Genomic DNA, 23,646 nt, shown 5'->3' with positions numbered 1-23,646 from the left:
CGTTAAGTGTCCCGGAGCTCGAGTGGTATTCTTGCTAGCCAATTGAGCAATTTGACTTTCTAGCAATTTCATCTCGGCCTCTCTAGCTTGGGACTCCTTTTGCAGCATATTCTTCAACTCAGCAAACTCGGAATTTTGGGTTTGTTGCTGCTGCGGCACATAGGGAGGTTTTTGATATTATTGTTGCTTGTGAGGGGACACATAAGTTTGCTGCTGCTGCTGCTGTGGAGGTTGAGCCGGATTCAGGACATTTTGGCTACTCCACCTCAAGTTTGGGTGGACATTCGGCTCATAGTACATGTTTGTCTGCTTATAATGTTGAAAGGCAGCGCAAGACTTGAAGGGACTGGGACAATTTTCTGAAACATGTCCCTCAGCTCCACATCTTCTACAGACGAAAGGACCGTCTGAAACAGCATTCACATGATACATCCCTCCTTTTGAAGCTCCTCCCAACTCGTACTTGTCAAACCTCGCCGTGAGAGCCTCTAATGCGGCTACGGAAGGGGATTCAGCACTCCTCCTCTGATTGCCTCTCGAATTCCCATATTCAGCTTCATGGGTGGCTAAGTCATCAATGATCTTCCACCCCTTGGTTTCTCCCATATTCTCAGCAAATCGGCCATTGGCTGCAGCATCCAAAATAGCCCTCTGATCGTCATACAGCCCGTTAGAACTGATTGCAAAGACTCTATTTTTCGAACCCATGGTGCGGTATGGTTCGCACCAGCTTCTTGAAACGGACCCATGCTTCATGAAAGTTCTCATCAGGTCCCTGTTTAAAGCTCGTGATCTGAGCTCTAATGGCATTCGTCTTCGAGGCAGAGAAGTATTTCTTATAGAATGCCAAGGCCAAAGAATTCCAGTCGGTGATCCCATGAGCGGCTCGATCCAGATCTCTGTACCACTCCCTTGCAGCATCGCGGAGTGAGAATATAAATATAGTCTCCTTTATCTGGTCCTGGGTCACACCGGTCGGCGGGGGTATAGAGCAGCAATAATCAATAAATATCTCCATATGCTTGGCTGCATCTTCATTTGTAGCTCCCCCGAACTGGTTTCTTTCAACCAAGTTGATATAGGAAGGCTTCGGTTCGAATTTCCTATCAGCTCCAGGTAATTCGAACCCCATGTATAGATTTGCACATTTGTCGGCTCGTAATGACTTGCTATAGTTGCTTCTTCAGCCATGACTGGAATTTCTGGAGAAGTGACTGTCTCAGCTGAAGAAGTAGAAGCAGGAGATGTAGGTGGATCTTCTTCGAATAGCTCGTTCTCGTAGTAACTAGACAGAGTACTCAGCTCTTCCTCTGTCGGCAATATCCTAGATGATCGTCTTAACTCACGCAAGGATTTCTCAATCTCAGGATTGAATGGTACTAGTTCACCACCCTGTGACCTGCGCATAAGAAGAAACTACAAAAAGAATATAAGAAAAGTTTAAGGAACGGATGTCCCTTAAACTAAGAAAGACTAAATAAAAACAACAACAAAATAGAACAATTGCCTCCCCGGCAACGGCGCCAAAATTTGATACCCGTCGTTGTGAGTACCAAAAATAAGATTTATAATTTCCTATTAAAACTAACCTACGCTAGTGGTAACGGGGTCGAACCACAAGGAGGCGAATGTAACTTCTAGTTGTTTAAATTCGGTCTAAGGTAACACATATGTGGGGGTTTTGAGTTGAGTTGATCTATAGCTAAAGGCAATAAAAGACAATAAATTAATTAAACGGGTTAAAACAGGTATTAAAAGGGTGCAAGGATGGTGGGTTCACTATAGTTTCGGCGGCAGCAAACTAGGTAGGTCTAAATCAAACACGTGAGGCGGGAAAACAAGAGGTCCCCTCGGTCCACTCTTAACAGATAGCATCTTTCGATCTCGTTATAAGTCCCTAATATCACTAATACTGACTTTCATCCTGACAGTGACTGATAATCTAAACTTTACCTATCTTTCGATCTCAGCATAGTTTAGTCATTTTAATTGGTAGTCTAATAACCTTCCCTATCTTTCGATCTAATGGGTCAGTCAAATACTAAGTATTCAACTAGTCGCATGCATTCGATTCGTCAAATATAACAATTAAAACGTAATAAAGCTCACGAGGTCAGTCGATCGACCGGGTAGAGTGGTCGATCGACCAATACGCGATTAGGGTTCCCTAATTCTAATGCCGCCTACACTATAATTCCCCTACATCCTAGCACAATTAATTTAGCTACTCATGATACTGATAAAAACAACAATAATCATAACGAAATAAACTATTGAATTCATGCTTGAAGTAATCAAATAACAAATAGCGATAAACGATAATTGGCTTTGGATACTAACTAGCAATTCTATATCTATGAACAATAAAAAGGCAATGGAACTGAAATAAGAACAGAGGAAATACCGAAATTGCAGAGAAAAGGATCAAAAAACCGATTGCAAAAGAGTAACTTTATTGACGAAAAATAATCTAACTAATGAATGTTTAATTGTGTTAAGAACTGTATGCTAAAAACTAGATGCCAAAACTGAATAACCTAGCTTACGTTATATATAATACAACGTAGCTCTTATTCTAAAACCTAATGTACTATGGGCTTGCTATTTCTCGATCTTTTTATTCTCGTCTGAGTAGCGGTGTGGTCGATCGACTAAGGTGACCGGTCGATCGACTGAGCTGCTGTGAACAGTAGTCTCTTGATGTCGTGGGTTGGTCGATCGACTAAGGGGGCCAGTCGATCGACTGCTTTAGCTGGTAATCCGCTTTTAACTTCTCGTGGATTTGTCTTTTGGGCCTTGAAATGCGCACCAAGATCGTTCCTTAAGTGAATACTTCATGTCAAATGCAATGCAAGATACTCGGGGACGGATTTAGCTTGATTTCCGCTGAATTCCTCACGTTTCTGCAATAATGTACAAAAACACGAAAGTAGACGGAAATAGGGGAAATGGTAGCTTAAACTACACAAATGAGCTCTGAAATGCGTGTAAAATAGGGTGTAAAACATCATATAAATGACAGCATCAATTCTTTCATATAGATTTAAAATCTAGAATACTTTTCATCCCATTCCAAGTCTCCAATCACTTTTTCACAGAAGAGAGCATTGGTACATTATTCTCAATAAGTAATATGTTATCAACATATAAGACATGGAGAAACAATTCTAGCTCCCACTTAACTTCATGTATAATCACGATTCATCAATCATGTGAATGAAACCATTCACTATTATCACATGAAAAGTATAATCCTTTAATGCTTGCTTAAGACCATCCTAGGTTCACTTAAGAAAGATACGCATAAGATGTTAGGACACTTAAATCTTTATCTAAGGTTTTGTGTTTCGAACACTTCCTTCTCTAAATTCCCATTTTAGAAAAGAGAATTTTTATTTGCCATTCATCAATAAAATGAAATGCGGCAATTCCTAACACAATTTATCTTGATCAACATCTTCATGTAAATCTTATGCATTTGTGTACTTTGAAGCTCTATTTACCTTTAAAGAGACCCTCACTTTAAAGTAAATCTATTCATGAGTAACCATTTTCGAATTGTAATGCAATGGCTCATATGTAACAAGGTCATGATACTATTACTTTCACAAAGTAATATTTTAACCAATAAGGCATGTGCGATAAACTCCCATTGAACTATGCTCCCATTCTATCTTTATAGACTATAGTTCAACTACACTCTCACTCTATAATTCTATTACTTTCACAAAGTAACATTTCAACTATAAGAGATGTTTGTGATGATTCAATCTACTCCCACTCTATCTCTCTGAAATACATCTATCTTCTTGAGAGATAGCTTTGTGAGTCACAAACATATATATATTTAACGGAGTATTAGGAGTTTACCTAGACTATGTATTAGCTTTCAAAAGGCCATCCTTACATGGCAGCTTGATAATATACGAGTCTTATCCATGTCATCTATTTAATAGACTCTCTATTCTAGGTATCTCTTGGTTGACCATCCGTTTAGAATAATGTGTCCGTATGGTATCGTAAATTTCCTACTTGATGAGTTCAAAAACTCATTACAACTTTATAATTGATCTTACATAAGTAAATTGTTACTTTTAGTAATAATGACATAAGGAGAATCAAATTCATAGCTTATGGATATATAATGATCCAATCATCATAATCGTCTATTTGATCAATTTGAGTTGTTAATCTAATGTTTCACTATGCAAGTAGTATATGATGATGATTTTAGAACAAATAACATAATAAAACAAGTGACTTAGGTTGCAAACCAAGTCACCAATATCCAAAATATAACCCGTGTTTAAAGGATACAAACCAATTTCTAAGTCACACAAGGAAACCAAAATAGTTCTAAAAACTTCAAATACATCATAAAATTAAAGACAAAGCAAATTAAAACCAAGCTTCCATTGATCCATCACCACGGTCGGCTACTCTAGCTTCCCACATGATCCTCTAGGCTTGCTTCTCCTTGCCTTTATCCTTGCTAGGAGGCCCTATTTACAATAAAAAGGGTAATCATCACAACTTGTATTAACATACCAAAGTTGAGATTGAAACATAAAAGATAGGGATAGTTATATACCTACTGGAATAACCTTTCCAGCTTTGATGTCGCCAAGGTATTTGGAACAGTTTCTCTTCCAATGCCCAACACCACAACAATAGTGGCACTTGTCCCCGTTGGAGGCACTGTACTTGGGCTTGGAGGAGCTTGCTTCATAAGTCTTAGCTTTGTTCCTGTTGGGAGTTCGCTTCTTTTCCTTTTTCCCGCCTTTCTTGAAGGTTCCCTTGCTCTTATGATTGACATTGAGCATATCTTTGGTGGAGCTAACACTTAGCCCCATATCCCTTTCGGCTTGCACAAGCATTTTGTGCAACTCATCAAGGGAAACCTTCTTATCTTGCATATTAAAATTCACCCGGAATTGAACATATGCTTTGATTTTGTTGAGGGAATGAAGAATGCGATCAATCACAAGTTCATCGGGGATCTCCACCTTATGCATTTTCAAGGTCTCAACATGCTCCATCAACTTGAGCACATGAGGGCTCACTTTTTGGCCCTCCTTGATGTTCAGATCAAAGAATGCGGAGGCCGCCTCATATTGTATAACCCTAGGAGCTCGTGAAAACATGTTCACAAGCTTCATGTAAATCTCATGATCGGTGCTAATATTTATAGCACTTCGTTGGAGTTCAGCCTCCATACCAAAGATCAACACATTTTTGATCGCGGTCGACTCCTTTTGGTAAACCTCATAGGTTTGCCTAGCGGCGGCGGTGGACCTAGCATTAGGTTCGGTGGGAGATGCCTCGGTAAGGTAACGAAGCTTGTCGTCACCCTCCGCGGCCAAGCGAAGTTGCGCGTCCCAATCGGCGAAATTAGACCCATTATTTTCTAACTTACATCGATCCATGAAGGATCGGATCTATGACACATTGGTAAGCGTGGTGGAACTAGTGGATGCGGACGTGATTGGAGTTGCCATTGCGGTTGATAAAACAAATTTGACTACAAAATAGGAAATGAAGGAATTAATGAACATCTATCGTTTTATAGTACTCGTATGTTTTAATACAAGTATTTAAGCATCTATGTAGTGACTGTTGGAATATGTGTCCTCCGACAATAATGCGATCACAACTGTTGATCATGATGATCACATGTTTAAATCTCATCTTAAAGAATACAATTGGGAAGTAATTTTTACTGTCAACTGGTCCACACATATCGGTAATGATTGGTTGACTAGAGTTTGACATTACTGTCGTGAGACGGTGGTGACCAGTTGATCCCATTAAGTCATACTTAAAGGATAACATTCTTAATTGATCATTTAATTGATCGTATGACGATACGGGTCAATTAAATTACTTAAAATTGACGGACGATTTTGGAAGTAATATTTACGTGTCTCATTGTAATTTGATTAAATAAGATACGGTCTAAGTAATCGAATTGTTTTATTACTTAGATGAAATTATTGTTTAAAGAAACAATTGCATTTGAATGAATAAATTATTATAAATACAAGATATTGTGATTTATAATTGGTAAAATATTTTGGTACAAGTAATTATGAATTACTAAGTCGATTTTTGTATATGACGTATTTTTATTAATGCGTTGATTTTTAATATGTTAAAAATACATAACAATTTTATGTGACATATGACATGTGACATATGACAAATTGACAATTTGACAAAGATAAAATGGAGTCCATTTTATCCATGTAAACCGAAATAATGGGGAGTATTAGAAAATTATTATGTTTATTTAGTGAGTGGTAAGCATAATGATTTACCTAAAAACTAGCCATGCAAACCTAGTGGTCATTGTGAAGAACACTTTGTTCATGCATTGGGCATCAAAACCTCCCCCCCCTTCCACCCGGTTTTGTGATGAGAAAAACCATGGGTTTTTCTTTTTACTTTACCTAATATACACTATCAAATAGTCTAGTGTCTAATTATTCATTCATTCATCTAAAAATAAGAATTTTAGAAAGATAAAGTCTTCCTTCTCCTCCCTCTCTATAAACCGAAATAATAGAGAGATCAAATAAGTTTTTGGGTCAATTTTACACAAAATTAATATTATTCTAGTAATAATAATATTAATTTTATTAAGTTGTTATCTTGGGTATAAAACCTTGGGAGGGATTCTCTTCTTGAATCCTTGTTCATCCAATTAAGGAGTGCTCAAGAACAAGAGAGTAGGAGAACTCTCTTGTGCCCATATAAACCGAAATCCTCAATGTAAGAATGAAGATTTCTTCCTTATTTTACTTATAGTTTGCATGCATAAGATCATCTTTTAATTTTATGACTAAACTAAAATTATAAAATTATGAATATGTTGAGTAAAGAGATATAGATTTCGAACAAGCGGTATCATGAGCCTTGGTTGTTTGCATGCAAATCGGTTAAAGTTTTCCCGAGTTATACGATTAACATATAAAACTTGTAAATTTGTGCTATTATGATATATCACGAAATAAAAATATGCATGTTAAAGTTTCTGGTCCTAAAATTTTTTTAGGATATTTTGGTTATTTTATGGATTTTTATTGTTCATCTTATATAATAATGGCATTAAAAATATGATTTTATGATTAAAATGTCATTTTCGGACTAAAATTAGCGAAACATCGAATGTTTCAGTGATTTTTGGATATGTTTTCACATATATTATTTAGAGATGACCTGTAAATTTTCATAATTTTTGGAGTTTTATGCTCGAAATATGGATTTTTCATGATAGAAATCGAATTTAAATGAAAAATAGGTTAATATGAGATAAATTTCGAATCTGGTCATAGAAATTTAGTATGTTGTCACATGAAATATTACAATATGTGTGTAAAATAATAGGCTATATTGAAGTCTTCATGCATGATTTATGAATTTTTGATGAAAAATAGCATAAATAGTGACTTAATTAGTGAATAATTGCTAAAACATACTCCATGACTAAGGAAAAACCTCACATATTGCATTTTATTATATTTTTCAGATCTAAAATTGAAAAGTTGATGAATATAATTTTTCTCATGTTTTTATGATTATTATTGATAAATCCGATAAACCGCAACATAGTTTTTTCCGATAATTTTACGAAATTTTAACCTAAGTTTTTGAACATTATGAGTGTCATGGTATTTTTACAAAATGTTCATAAGTTTAAATTTCAAATTTTTGAATTTATTTGAAATTTTGTGATTTATTTGAAGTTTATAGCATTTTATTGTAATTTTGGGTCCATTAATGAACAATTTTAAGAAATATGAGTTAATTATAGTCAAATAGTTAGTGAAGACTAATTTTGAGTCCTAAGTGGTTAGGGTAATTAACTTGTGCATAAATATGAATTTATGTAATTTTTGTGATTATAAACGTTGAATCACGCAAATCCGTAAAAACCGTGTAATATACGATATTGGCTCCTTAAAGGCGATTTAGCATAAAATTGGGCATGTTCTTATATATTATAATGCTGCATTTTATTTATGATTGTCATAATTTTACTTTATGTAATTTTTGAATTATGTAATTTTACTTAGTATGGCCTTAGTTTTAATTGGTATTACCCGAAATATATGGGAATATCGATTCGGTTGTAATTTATTGTGATCTCGCATCACCGTTTTGTAATTTAATAGATTTATTTTATTTTAGTTACAAATGTATAATAGGAAATTATGTAATTTGTTATGTAATTTATTTATTCCGGAGTTCCTTGAAGACGGTGTCACTCAAGAAGGCGATACATAAAGACGGTGTTACCTCGAGATACGTGCCAAAACCGAAGTTCAAGGGACCAATGGAGTTGGTTTCCGAATATGTAATAGTTAATTAGATTTTCTATTTTAGGAAGGTCATACTAGGATTTTTTTTTTTATGTTTGCATTTTATTTATATGTCGCATACATCGCTAAATCGCCATAACTAAAACATGCATTATCTTTTAATCGAGTTTATCGACCGTGTCAATTAGAATTATCGTAGTTCACCTCTTTAGTTCACTTAAAACGTGATAGATAATAAATTGACATGACCTCTCGCTAAAATAATCAATTGAGACTTAGCCTTACCAAATAGTAGAAACCATGAAAACCTATTTCGCGAGGGAGTGCACTCGGCCACCCCGGGGTACAAACCTTGTTACGTAGGAGAAGTGGGTGATAAATGTCTATCCACCGAATTCATGTTGATGAAGGTTTCATCGGCTACCCCGTGCCCAAGTTAATATGGGTTTGGATCATGGACACATTTATTCGAAATTTGGATTGAACTCAACAAAAGTTTTTTTGATAAGGGTTTCATCGGCTACCCCGTGCCCTTGTCGAATGTGTTTTGGGCTAGAGATAAATATTAGAGTAATTTTATCGACCGAGAGTTCTAAAAGTAGAATCGATTAAAAAGTTAGTCCACCGAGTTATATTGATAAGGGTTTTATCGGCTACCTCGTGCCCAAGTTAATATGAATTTGGATCTCGAAATCATTTATCTAGTTGGGTAGAGGTCACTAGAAAAATGCAATAAAAACTTGTTTAAATTAAATTTTTACGAGTATTATTATTTTTAAAACGACATTTGTTTTACTCCTTCTATTTTGTTTTGTAGACCGTTTCTATTTCTCATAACCAATGGCTACTCCAAATCCAAACGCCACACCTCTCGCTAATACTTCATGGCTCCGATCCTTCATGGATCGTTGTAAACTTGAAAAGAATGGGTCAAATTTCTCCGATTGGGATGCCCAACTCAAACTAGCTGCCCAAGGTGACGACAAGCTTCGTTACCTTACCGAGGCCTCTCCACCCGAATCTAACACTAGGTCGACCGCCGCCACTAGGGAAGCATATGAGGCTTACCATAAGGAGTCCGCCGCAATGAAAAATGTGTTGATCTTTGCGATGGAGGCGGATCTCCAAAGGAGAGCCTTTAAGATAGGCACCGCTAATGAAATCTACTCCAAGCTTGTGACAATGTTTTCACAAACTCCGCGGATCGTCCAATATGAGGCGGCCGCGGCATTCTTTGATCTCGACTTCAAAGAGGGCCAAAAGGTTAGCCCTCATGTGCTCAAATTAATGGAGCTAGTCGAGACCTTGAAGATTCAAAAGGTTGAAATCCCCAAAGAACTCATTGTAGATAGGATTCTACACTCCTTATCCAAAGTCAGGGCATATGTTCAATTCCGGGTGAATTTTAACATGCAAGACAAGGACGTGTCTCTTGAAGAATTGCACAAGTTACTTGTGCAAGCCGAAAGAGACATGGGGTTAAATGTTAACCCACCTAAGGATGTGCTTAACATTAGCACCAAAAGCAAGGGGAAATTCAAGAAGAATGGGAAGAAGGGTAAGAAGCAAGCTCCCACTTTCACCAAAGCTAAGACTTGTGAAGCTAGCACCTCCAAGATCAAGAAGGGTCCTCTTGATAAATGCCATTATTGTAATGGTGTTGGACATTGGAAAAGAAATTGTTCCAAATACCTTGGTGATACTAAGGCTGGAAAGATCACTCTAGTAGGTAAATGACTATCCTTTCTTTTATGTTTCTATTTCAACTATGGTATTGTGATACAAAGTTGTGATAATGTATCCCCTTTTTATTGTAAATACGGCCTCCACCAAGCAAGGACAAGGGAAAAGAAAAGCAAGCTTGAGAAATCATTAAGAAGCTAGGAATAGCTTCCATGAAGCTTCGCTTTTTATTTTCTTATTTTAATTATGTTTCGGATTTTAGAACCTTTTTATTTCCGTGTTCGACATGGAAATGTATTTTGGATAATGGTTGTATTTTGGATAATGGTGGCTTGGTTTGCAACCCAAGTCACCCGTTTTATCGTTTTTATCCTTGTTCTAAAATTCGTCTTTATCCGCTTGCTCATAGAAACATATGATTATTCATTTAAAGTGATCTAATAGACAACTCTAATGATGTGATTCATTATATGTCCACAAGCTTAGGGCTTGTGTATGATCATTTACAAAGTAATATTGAGTTAATGAACTCTCTTAAAGGAATGTCAATCACCAAGTACACTTACAAAATCTAAAACTATTAGTCAACCTATGAGGTAGTTCTCCTTATACTTCAAAAATCATTATTTGTGTCTCATATGCTATCTTTGAATCTCTAGTGTATTTATTCTAAAGATAAAGTGGGAGAAAAAATGAGGACACAACATCGAGATAAATTTGTGTACTTGTGTAAATGAGATCTACGCAAGGGAGAATGATTTGAATAAAGGTATATCTATTTATATAGTATGCCCAATAGATGAGATCTATGGTCTCGAATAGATCTACATGACAAAAGAGACCAAGTGAAGTAATCAAAAGAAAATTTTCTCAAGATAACTACACGAGGAGACCAAAAGAAAGTTTTAGAAGAAAAATGACTAATGTAAAGTCTTAACAAGAGTTTTGACTAGTTTATGATAAATTTTGACCAATAGTTTCAACTTTGATATTTACTTAAGAGCCTAAATGAATCAAAGTAACATCCTAGAAAATAAACAAGATTTATGACTAGAGGTTGCAAGGATTGATATACCGATATCCTTAATAGCTAAGTTAAGTATTAACCACGCAAATGTCATTACTTAACCTCATCATGAAAATGAAATGGTTAAACCTCCTTCCAAAAAGGGTATTTTGAAGGACGTGTATTAGATATTATCTATATTTAAATAATGACATTGCTACGCATCATTATGATATGAATGAGTTAGAGATTAAAATCTCTTTCCATAAGGTTAAGATGAGACCACTTCAAAATAGGTATTTTGAAAGGATATGATGGGAACATATATGGTTTTATCTCAATAACTTAGCAAAGCAACAAATCTCAATTCTTGAAATGTTTCAATTGAGTAGTCAATTACGAAACATCTGGAATTAGGTGGGAGTTTGGAAATTATCATGTGTAGACATGGAATTTAGTGGGAGCAATCATCTTGTAAAAATTTACAACTCACTACTCATTGAGAATGACGAACTAGTACTTTCTTTCACAAAGAAGTATTTGAGTTTTCAATTCTGGATGAAAATGGACTATGATGAATCCAATTACATCAAGAGATGTTGGATAAGTATTGAGATATACACATCGAATCAACGAGAAATGTAGGTTATTCATGTAAATGAAAATGGAATTGCCGATGCTTGAGTCATGGTCGTTCATTGAACCTAAGAATGGTTGATCTCATGATTATTAGTTATTAATGTTTCCGCCATTAGAATAATCATGCACATGTCCAATAATGAATCATATGCATAAGAGCATGATGAATCATTGGCAAGCCATAGAAGAAACGTCATGAATTCTCGAGGAGAATTCGATGAGCGATTTCAGTGTTGGACAGAACACTTTATTATATGTCAAGAGGTTGCACATATTAAAGTTCGAACAACACGTAAAGATTTATGAAAATCCTAAGCCTTTCAAGCTAAAAGGAGAAATAAAAGGTTTGGAAAGATACTTAGTTGAATAAGAAGTTACTCAAAACTAATTTTTCCTAATATGCTAGGACTTGTGAGAAGTGTTAGGCTAATCATCTTGACAATTGTTGCAAGATTCTACAAAACATATACCTAGTGCATTGTGTGTGGGTGGAGTACTTGATCAGTACAAGTTATATCATTCACCACAAATTCGTTTGTTATGTGATAATCGACAAAGAAGTTCTTTCAAGATAAAGAGCCGAAATCGAGGTTGGAAACCTAGATGTGTACTTGGTAAGGTTCATGCTATGATAGATAACATGAACGTGAAGGAAAATGCGATTAAAAGAAGTTTGAACACATGGACACATGATATGTTAAACTTCTATTGCAATCAACAAGTGTTTACACACTTACGATATGCATCACAAGGTTGTAATACGGTATTGACTACCCGAGTGTGATGTCGACATTTGTCGTTTGAGTTATTATTAACTCACCTTATACTTTGTTACATCCAACGGGTTGTAGAGACAATTGAACCTCGTTTAAGTGAACACGGATTAGCATTGTATTCGCCCATAGTTACTTACATGAGGTGACGTCTCGAAGTGACTAGAATGTGATGCGATTGATGGCAAGTTCAAGTGTCATGGAGTAATATGAGAATGACTAGTCGATCACATAGGCAGACTGTTAGGAACATTTTGTCGGGCCTTATGACCGCTTATAGAGTTCTGGCAACTTTATATAGCCTGGTCGTGGCACGAGCTACTATAGTATTCTAATGAGTCGATTCTTTTTACTAAAGACTATTCGCCTAAGATGGCACAGTTTCAGATTAACTTTGATTTGTGTTACTACGACCTTCGTAAATGGGGTCAAATGGGCATATTTTGGGTTATGATGGCTGTGGCAAGTCGAAGGGAATGAGTGCGATAGGAATTGTCCACCCCTAGTCAGGGTTGTAACAATATCTCAGGGCCACTCAAGGAGTAATGAACTGGAAATGCGTGGCCACGCTCGGAAGATATCTATGATAGATAAATCTGGTCAATCAGTTATTCTCCAGATCGAGGAAACCACTCTCGATATGATCACTTGCAAGTACGACCTGAAAGACACCTTGCATTGAGTGGGAGATAGTAATGGGACAAGAGAATTGGTGATGCACACTTGTCGAGGACAAGTGGGAGATTGTTGGAATATGTGTCCTCTGACAATAATGCGATCACAACTGTTGATCATGATGATCACATGTTTAAATCTCATCTTAAAGAATACAATTGGGAAGTAATTTTTACTGTCAACTGGTCCACACATATCGGTAATGATTGGCTGACTAGAGTTTGACATTACTGTCGTGAGACGGTGGTGACCAGTTGATCCCCTTAGGTCATACCTAAAGGATAACATTCTTAATTGATCATTTAATTGATCGTATGACGATACGGGTCAATTAAATTACTTAAAATTGACGGACGATTTTGGAAGTAATATTTACGTGTCTCATTGTAATTTGATTAAATAAGATACGGTCTAAGTAATCGAATTGTTTTATTACTTAGATGAAATTATTGTTTAAAGAAACAATTGCATTTGAATGAATAAATTATTATAAATACAAGATGTTGTGATTTATAATTGGTAAAATATTTTGGTACAAGTAATTATGAATTACTAAGTCGATTTTTGTATATGACGTATTTTTATTAATGCGTTGATTTTTAATATGTTAAAAATACATAACAATTATATGTGACATATGACATGTGACATATGACAAATTGACAATTTGACAAAGATAAAATGGAGTCCATTTTATCCATGTAAACCGAAATAATGGGGAGTATTAGAAAATTATTATGTTTATTTAGTGAGTGGTAAGCATAATGATTTACCTAAAAACTAGTCATGCAAACCTAGTAGTCATTGTGAAGAACACTTTGTTCATGCATTGGGTATCAAAACCTCCCCCCCTTCCACCCGGTTTTGTGATGAGAAAAACCATGGGTTTTTCTTATTATTTTACCTAATATACACTATCAAATAGTCTAGTGTCTAATTATTCATTCATTCATCTAAAAATAAGAATTTTAGAAAGATAAAGTCTTTCTTCTCCTCCCTCTCTATAAACCGAAATAATAGAGAGATCAAATAAGTTTTTGGGTCAATTTTACACAAAATTAATATTGTTCTAGTAAAAATAATATTAATTTTATTAAGTTGTTATCTTGGGTATAAAACCTTGGGAGGGATTCTCTTCTTGAATCCTTGTTCATCCAATTAAGGAGTGCTCAAGAACAAGAGAGTAGGAGAACTCTCTTGTGCCCATATAAACCGAAATCCTCAATGTAAGAATGAAGATTACTTCCTTATTTTACTTATAGTTTGCATGCATAAGATCATCTTTTAATTTTATGACTAAATTAAAATTATAACATTATGAATATGTTGAGTAAAGAGATATAGATTTCGAACAGTGACCTCCACCCAACTAACATTAATGATTCCGATATCCAAATTCATATTAATACGGGTACGGTAAGCCGAGTCATCCCTTATTAATATAACTCGGAGGATTAACCTCTTAATCGATTCTACTTTTAGAACTCTCGGTTGATAAAAATTACTCTAATTCTCATCTTTAGCCTGGAACACATGCGACTAGGGTCACGAATACTTCCGTTGAGCTCAATCCAAATTTCGATGTAATAACATTTTATTACCCACTTACCCAACGTAACAAGGTTTGTATTACGGTAAAGCCGGCACAACTCCCTTATGAAATTGGAATTCATGGTTTCTACTATTTGGTAAGGTTATTTCTCAATTATTATATGTGAGAGGTCTTGTCAATTTATTATCTATCACGTTTTAAGTGAACTAAAGCGGTGAACTACGATAATTATAATTGACACGGTCGATGACTCGATATGATATGCATGTGTTGTTATGGCGATTTGGCAATGCATGCAACATATTAAAAGAAATGCTAATCAATAAATAAAAATTCCTAGTATGGCCTTCCTAAAATAGAAAATCTAATAATCTATTACATATTCGGAAACCAACTCCTTTGGTCCCTTGAATCTTCAAATGGCATGCTTCCCAAGACACCGTCTTCGTCGGATCACCTTTCCGAATAGCACCGTCTTGAAGATACTCCATAATAACAAATAATAATAAAAATACAAAGCTATTCCTATTATACATTTGTAAAATGGAAAAACTAATAAAATAAAAGTGATACGAGATCACATTAAATTACAACCGAATCAATATTCCCTTTCATTTCTGGTAATATTGATTAAAACTAAGGCCATACTAAGATAAAATTACATAATTCAAAATTATATAAATAAAAGACATTCAACAATTGAAATATGCAGCATTATAATATATACCTATCATGCCAAATGATGTGCCAAATCGCCCTATTTAACTTATGTCGTACATATAACCCGGTTTTATGGAAATGCGTGATAATAACCTTTTAAAATCACTACTTAACACTTAAATCACATCTAAGCTCAAGTTAATTATCCTAACACTTTTTAGGACTCAAAAATTAGTCATCACTCAATTTTTGACAATAATTCAACTTGATTTAATTTTATGCTAATTTTTTACCTTAAAATCATAATATTTATGAAATAAATCCAAAATAAATCCAAATTAAATTATAAAATTTTTAAATTTGAATCTTAAATTTTTGAACATTCTGGAATAATTCCATGACACTCATAATGTTAAAAAACATGGTTAAAATTTTCGAATTAATTTTTGAGAAAATATAGTTGCATTTTATCGATTTTATCTCATAAAACATCTAAAGTATCCAAAAATCATTCCCATTAATTTTAAAACTTTAGATCTGATACGTGGGATATTAATTCAAACTAAAATAATTTTCTCATGCCATGCAAATCGTTTTAGCTATTTATGCTAAAATAGTCACTATTTATGCCATTTTTACTCTAAAAATTCATAAATCATGCTAAATGAGATAATTTAATCTCTAAATTTACATACTCTCTATTAATTATGCATGTGACAACATATTAAAATTTCACGGCCCAATTCGAAGTATAACTATTTTTAACCATTTAACCTCTTTTAATCCATTTTTATCTCATAAAAATCATAAATCATGCAATATTTATCCAATTAATACGAGATTTTACACACAACTTGTAAAATATGTATGTGAGGTCATATAAAATTTTCAAGGTCAGAAACTTAGTTTAACTATTTTTTCCATTTTAATTCCCATTTTAGTCATAAAAATGTAATAAAATGACCAAAAATCCTTAAAATGATCAATAAATTTCCATAAATCATAAAAATGACCTAAAAACATTTTAGGACCAGAATGTATAACATGCATGATGATTTCGTGGCTTATACTTATAAATCACAAATTTTTAGTTTTATATGTTAACTTTTTAACTCGGAAAAACAATAACCGATTATGCATGCAATATCCTTATGCTCTGATACCACTTGTTAGGTTTATATTCCTATTATTAGACTCCTCTAATGATGAACTAATTAACTTCTTAATTATATGTTCTTTAGATCTAGTGCATGCATAACAAAATGAAAGATTTATAAGAAAAACAATGTCCCTTACATTGTAGGTTGGTTCGAAATATTGGGCACAAGTAAGGTCACCTTCCTTCACTTGTTCTTGAGCTTAATATGATGGATGATCCTCCAAGATCCCAAGTATATAAATCCTCCTTAGATTGCACCCAAGACTTACCCTTAAACTAGTATACTAATTAACTAGATTATTATACTAGTACCCTTAAAATGATTTTAATATTATTACTATTACTACACTAGTAATGTTATTGTGATATTAGAATGGATGAACAAATGCTTGTGAATCTCAAAATCTTGTTTGAGAAAAACTAGAGAGAAAGATGAGCAAACTATTGCATGTAAAATGTGAATGAATTAGGTGTAGGAAAAATGAGGACAAAAGTCCTCTTATGGAGAGGTGTGGCCGGGGTGGGTAGGAGCCAAAAGGGCATCTTGCCTTTTCTCTTTTTGTCTTTACAATGTTTAGGTGTGTAAGACATTGTAAGATAGGTGTAAGGCTACAAAAGCAAAGCCTATAAGTATTTATCATAAAATAATTCATCCTCACACCACACTACTCCCTCCATTCGGTCCATACTCTTAAAATGGACTATCACTTTATTTTGTCAATTTGTCATTTATCACACAATATGTCACATGTAGTCTTGTACATGTTATTAATTAATTTAATGCATATTTATCACATAAATATCATTTTATAAATTAATTAAATTACATACAACAAATTGACTAGTGATACTTGATCACATAAATAAAATGGGTCATATAATTATAATTCACAACATCTTGTAGTTATAATTAACCATTCATTCTTATCTCTATTGTTTCTCAAACAATAAGCAATTTTAGTAATAAAGCATTTTTATTACTAAAATAAATCTTATTTAATCCCATTACAATAAGATATCAATATTCTCTCTCACAAGTAAATTGTTCACTTTTAAGGAATTGATTACCTTGTATCGTCATACAATTAATCAATTTATCCATTAAGGGAATTGTCCTTTAGGTGTGACCTTAAGGGATCAACTGACTACCACCGTCACTCGACAGTAATGTCAAACTCTAGTCATCCAATCATTACCGATTAATGACGATCAGTTGATTATATAATAAATCATCCCTCATGTATTCTTAATATGAGATTTAATTATGATATTAATGTAATACCCCGTATTTTTATATAATAAATTAAATGGATATTATTATAAATTAATTATTATACAATTTATATTACTAATTATGTCGGGTTAAATGTTAGTCGATAATTACGTTAAGCTATCGTGAGTTAATTGAGACGGGTTTATAAGAAATACGAATTGTGAGCTGACCCATTTAAGTTGGCCCAATATATGTTCAGCCCATTAAACCCTAAAGCCCATTTAACCCTTAACCCTAAACCATAACCCTAATAGTGCCCTAACCCTAACCCTAACAGTCCCCTAACCCGCCTCCCTCATCTCACACTCCCTCGGCCCGCCTCCCTCCTTTCTTCGATCCAAACACCATCTTTCACGCAATTCGAGAGAGAGAGAGAGAGTGGTTGTTGACGGTGCAGCAAGGACGAGCAAGGGACTATTGTCGACGACCTAGGGTGGCCGTGGTGGGTCGTTGTGGTGGCAGGAAGGTAAGAACGCAACTCACTTCCTCTGTTTTTCTTCTTTCTGTCGGGTTTTTGTGGGAGGGTGCGTGTCTGTTAGAGGTGTTTCTGGTGGTGGTTGTCGGGGTATATGGGTAGAGTGGTAAGGGACGAGTGAAATGGTGGTGGTTATGGTGGTTTTAGGTGGTGCTAGTGGCGGTGAGAGGTGGCGGACGGGGGGCAAAGAACGGGTTTTATACACGGGTTTCAAAGCGGGTTTAGATGCGTAGCTTTGGGGTGGTGCCACCGTCGACTAGGGGGAGGTCGACAAGGCGGTGCTAGGTTGTCCGTGTTCGTGGGCCGACTGCGAGCAAGGCGTGGTGGTTTGGCGGGGGTAAGGTTGTTGGTTGCGGTGGTGGTAAAAGGAAAACAGGGGGTGTTTTGTGAGCCGTGGTGGTGAACCAGGCCAAATGGCGGCCATGGTTGGACTCGCCGGGCGATCGACCCAGTGGGGGGGTGGCCGTTGGTGGGCAGGGGCGAGAGTGGGGTTTGGTCGGTGGTTGTCACGGTGGTGAGGTGGTGCGTGGGGTTGTGTGAGTGAGTGTGAAGGGACGGTGGTTGTGGACGGGTTGTGTTTGTTTTGAAACGAGTTTTTATTAATTTAAATTGTTACAATTCGTAATGAGTCGTATTCTTAATTAATTAATTTAATTCCCGAGTCTTCTAAATAATTAATTAATGTAATTCCCGAATTATTTAATATAATTAGAAATGGATTTTGAGTCGGGTTTGTTAAAATGAAAAGTTACTATATCGGGAAAGTTTCCATTTTGGGAGATTGCTATATTTAGTAGTTAGTAATTATAAATATTATAATTGTCTTAGGTGACGGATTCGTGAAGGATCGATAATTAAATTCATTGCTTTACTTTCTGGACTGCTTAACTGCTTAATTGGAATTGCTGGCACTTTGAGGTAGGGAAATACACTTGTCCTATTATCGTCATAGTTGAATTGTGTTGACTTGATTCATGGTTGTTGATTTACGTTATCATTTATATTTGGGAAGTGATTGACTGAATTTATCGTATTGAGTATGATATCACAACATCGGTATCCGGCATGACTTTATGATTTATCGATTCGATGAGTTATATACATATTGCATTGCATTAATTATCGTTGAGCATTTCATATGCATTGGAGTTGGAGGATGATGTGGTGGTGATGATGTGGAGATACGATGTGATGTTGTGATAAGGCCGGGCGGGTTTCGCAGACTTGCCCTGGTGTCCTCATTGTTGATTGGGCAGATCGGCTTCGGTCGATATATAGTCTACCGGGATCGGTATGGTCATGGGCGTTCGGGGTATGAGATGTGTGTGATGAGTTGAGATGGAGATGGAGGTGACGGAGTATCATGCATATCATATTTACTGTTTTATTGTTTTCCCTACTCAACCTCGTGGTTGACCCCGTGTATTCGTGAACACCTGTGATGAACCGTTTTATGGGGAGCAGATTTGACAGGTTTAAGAGATAGGACGGGAGCTTAATGGGCGTGAGACACTGGATCAGACGACTTAGTAGCTAGAACATCATCTAGAAGACTTTCACTTTTATTTACGTCAGTTCTTGTAATTTGAGTTGAAAAGAGGATTTGTAATAATTAAGTTAAAACATTATATAAATTGCCTTGGAGTTTAATTTGTTATTCACTACCTCGGGAAACCGAGATGGTAACAGTCCGTTTTATTAGGGAATGTCTTGACGAGGACTTCTTTTATAAAATGGGGTGTTACAAAGTGGTATCAGAGCGAACGATCCTCAGGCCTAAACCAATGAGCCCAATGAACATAGGATGTGTCTAATTAAAATGAACCCCGGGATAGAACTGTTAGGAGCACACTAAGGTAAGGTATGAGTTAGGGGCCCCCTCACACCGAACCAGTGGTCCTCTCAGTTAAACCGGAAACCATGAGTGTATACGAGAGAAAGGGTAGAATAGTTGCTTGAGGATGAACAGGAAAATCATATATCGTTGCCTAAGTGTTAATTGATTGATACATTGATTATTGCATAAAAGAGTTGATGTATACTTTGAGACCGATATATTCTAACCATTTTACAGGACAATGCTGCGGTAAGTATTTTGTATGAATGGTGTGTTGATAGCACTACTATGACTAAGTAATATGCGGTTATGTGATCCCAAAGCCATGCTAGTATAGTATTGTGATAGTAATTAGAAACACTATTGAATTGCACGTTTATAGTCATAGCAATCGTGATTAGATATACGGAATAGATCGAGATACGAAGGGATTATATGGGATAGATGATTACGTAAGTACAGTGTGAGATTTAAGTTAGGATGGATTAATATCGATAGTATAATTATAAGAATTGGAACATAGAAAATGAATAACTTAGTGATAAAACTCGTTCTGGTTGGTGTTACCCTTTAATTGACCTTACTACCATTTCTTTTCTGTTTATTGCCTATCGATGAAAATTTTATAGGAAATAGCCTCGTGAGTTAGTGTTCATTTGACGTTGGTTTCATGCTTATAGCATATACGGATTAGGAGTAATAAATATTTTGGTGGGCTGTGGTCGGAAGTTTCGCACAAAGTGATGTTTTGTCCAACGATTTTGTAAAAATCCTCATTTAAATTGTATTAATAATTTTCTCATAATTCCAACTCCATCGATCGGAAGATTCGCATATGTTTTCAATTAATAAGCCACGAAAAATCTTAATGTTTCAATATTAAATAATAATTTTGCAAACTGACCCAGGTTTTGGACCAATTGTTGTCACATGTTTGTTTAGACCAACTAAGATGTAAAATTCTTTAAAAATGGAATTCTTGTGCTTTAAACCTAATTCTATTTCCCTGTGTTTTGAACTCACCGTGTTTTATAAAATTAATATGAAACAAGTTTTAATCGAACAATTAGTTATTCATGATTTTTGGAAGTTACAACGTGAATCAAAACATTTAAAATGTGCGTCTATGTCGAATTTGCATACGATTGTTTGATTAATTCATGAGTCTTAGTAATGTGAATTTATAATGTTTTATATGACGGTAGTAGCACGCATGTCCAGTAGTTATGTATTTTAACAAGTGATAAAATTAAAACTTAGTTGATAACCTTGTTGGCATGATAGTATGAGTAAAATTGGATAGCTTAATTTGATCTTTAATCAAGGATGAAATACTTTATACGAGTCCAGTTGTAGCATATTTTATGAATGGTAGGCATGTTGTAATATCTCTAGTATGTTCATCATATTTGCATAGTGGTCGGGTATATATAAATATAAAACTATATTGTCACATCTTGGTAAAGTTGATGGTATTAAAAGTAAATTGATTGTTCTAATATACTCGCGCGAAAATTATAATAGTTATGTTTAAAGGTTTACACATGGATGGAAGTAATGATTGTGTCTAAATGTTCACACGTGTAGGATGTCATCTGAGTTCTAATGCCTTTTATGTGAGCCGGTGTGCCTATAGTATATTTATTACTTACATTACAGTAATCTATTTCAGTGGACCTAAACCTAGGATATGATAATAAACAGTGTTGTTAATTCTTAGTGGATATGTTCATCATTATATCATCATAAAATACTAAAGGGATTCTTGCAATTGTAGGAACATGATATAAAGGAAATTGTTTGATATAATACGACATTTGAAATATCTATATTCTCGAGTCATCACTATCAATTATATCCTAATAAGGATTGTTTATGAAAACTATGTTGGCAATATTATAATGGGATAACCCTTTTGATGATTCACATGAGATGCGTTGGTTTAAATGATAGTCGTTATAGTTACGTTTAATTGAGCCGTGAATATAATTGAGTAAATAAGTGCAACTAAAGTTCTGATGTTGAAGTAATAGTCGTTCATTAATAAAGATAGGACTGAATTGAATAAGATGAACCGGTAAATTACAATATGTGAGTCGACACCTAAGCTTGTTTTGTTTAAAGTAATTGAATTAAGTTTATTTGATTTTGGGTTTCGTAGTAAGTCGTAAGTGGATTCTATGACGACCGTTATAAGATTATGTTAAGAAAATTATTCACCGTCCAAGTATGAAAGTAAAAGTTTTGAAAAAGGAAGTTAAATTTGTGTCGTATGAGTATAAATTCGGAATGAGATTTCCAGCCAGTGTCTGGTTGTATGTGTCCATGATAATTGCTAGTCTGGAGGAATGAAACTAGAACGGAGTCACAAGTAGTGAGTTAATTTAGTCATGTTGTTCATTCATATAGCGAATTGGTGGGTGTGGTTAATTACGAATGTCCAAACGGGAAATGTAACGTGGTGATTTAAGTGAGTGTGTGTCAACATGGTACGTTAATATTAGCATGACAGATAACAAATATTTGTAAAATGGGTGTAGTTAAATACATTTAATCGTTTATGTCATTGTGTTGGGTGCAGTTTAAATATATTCAATACCAAGAACGAAATTTTATGCATGATAGTCTTGTATGTTAACCTTCCAATATCGTTGTTTAATCACTTGTTTGACTCGACCAATAAATTTATAAAATTTGCCAATCAATGTGCATTCGTCATTCATGAATAAATACCAAACCCTTTGCTATGAAGATTAAAAATATTTCTAAGATAATAAGTACTGCGAAACTGATTGTCTCCATTTTACTGGTGATTCTGTGTCTTGACCTGAATCTATACAATTAAGAAAGGGAAAGTCAGATCGGACCTATTAGGTTATAAATTTTCATAAATCGATTTATCAAAGTATTGACCCTAATTCTTTTCGGATGTTGATTGATCCCCTATGTTTCTAAAGCACGAGATTACAATGATTGGTGAGATGAATAATTACTAATGATTTTACTGGTAACGGTAGCTTCCTTGAGAGAGTTGGTATATTGATTGTCTTTGGTAGGGATTAGTTAACTTGAGCGTGAGTTGTGAATCTTTTATCCTCTTTCAGTTGTTAGCGGTAGTTTGAGAACTTTGGTTATAATAATGAAGGTTACGAGGACGTAACCATGTTTTTAGTTGGGTAGGATTGTAAAATCTTGATGCTTAATTTACACTTGTTTGTAGGTTATAGTTGACCAAGTTGACGTTTAGTTGTGGAGTACCTATGCAAATGAGTTCTATATGATTTGTTCCTACTTCTGTTAGTTGGTTGATGTGTAAAAGGAGAGTGTGATTAAACCACCGATATTGAGTTATGAGTTGTGGGGCCTTTGTGCCGAGTTACGTTTGCGGTCCAGTGAGACCATGGTTATTGAGTTACTTGAGTTTGAGATTGGAATTTAGATGGAAGATGACGGTGTTCTCAGGTGATTATTTAGTTGTTATACATTTGTGTTATCGGTGTAGTTATTAGTTATAGTTAGTTGGGTAAAGTAAAGACGAGTTAAACTTCGGGACGAAGTTTATTTTTAGGAGGCGAGAATGTAACATTCCGTAT

At 34.9% G+C, this 23,646-nt stretch overlaps 1 non-coding gene across 1 annotated transcript; it reads left to right on the top strand.

The window, feature by feature from the left end:
• The first annotated feature begins 701 nt into the window (after positions 1-701).
• On the top strand, positions 702-808 carry LOC141621418 (small nucleolar RNA R71). The gene has a single exon (XR_012532312.1). It is a non-coding gene; the product is annotated as a small nucleolar RNA R71 (small nucleolar RNA).
• The last annotated feature ends 22,838 nt before the right edge of the window (positions 809-23,646 follow it).

This window comes from Silene latifolia, chromosome 1 (assembly GCF_048544455.1).
Source record: "Silene latifolia isolate original U9 population chromosome 1, ASM4854445v1, whole genome shotgun sequence".
In the NCBI taxonomy this organism is placed as follows: domain Eukaryota; kingdom Viridiplantae; phylum Streptophyta; class Magnoliopsida; order Caryophyllales; family Caryophyllaceae; genus Silene; species Silene latifolia.
Note: the sequence above shows the minus strand (reverse complement) of the source record. Positions and strands in the feature narration are given on the sequence as shown.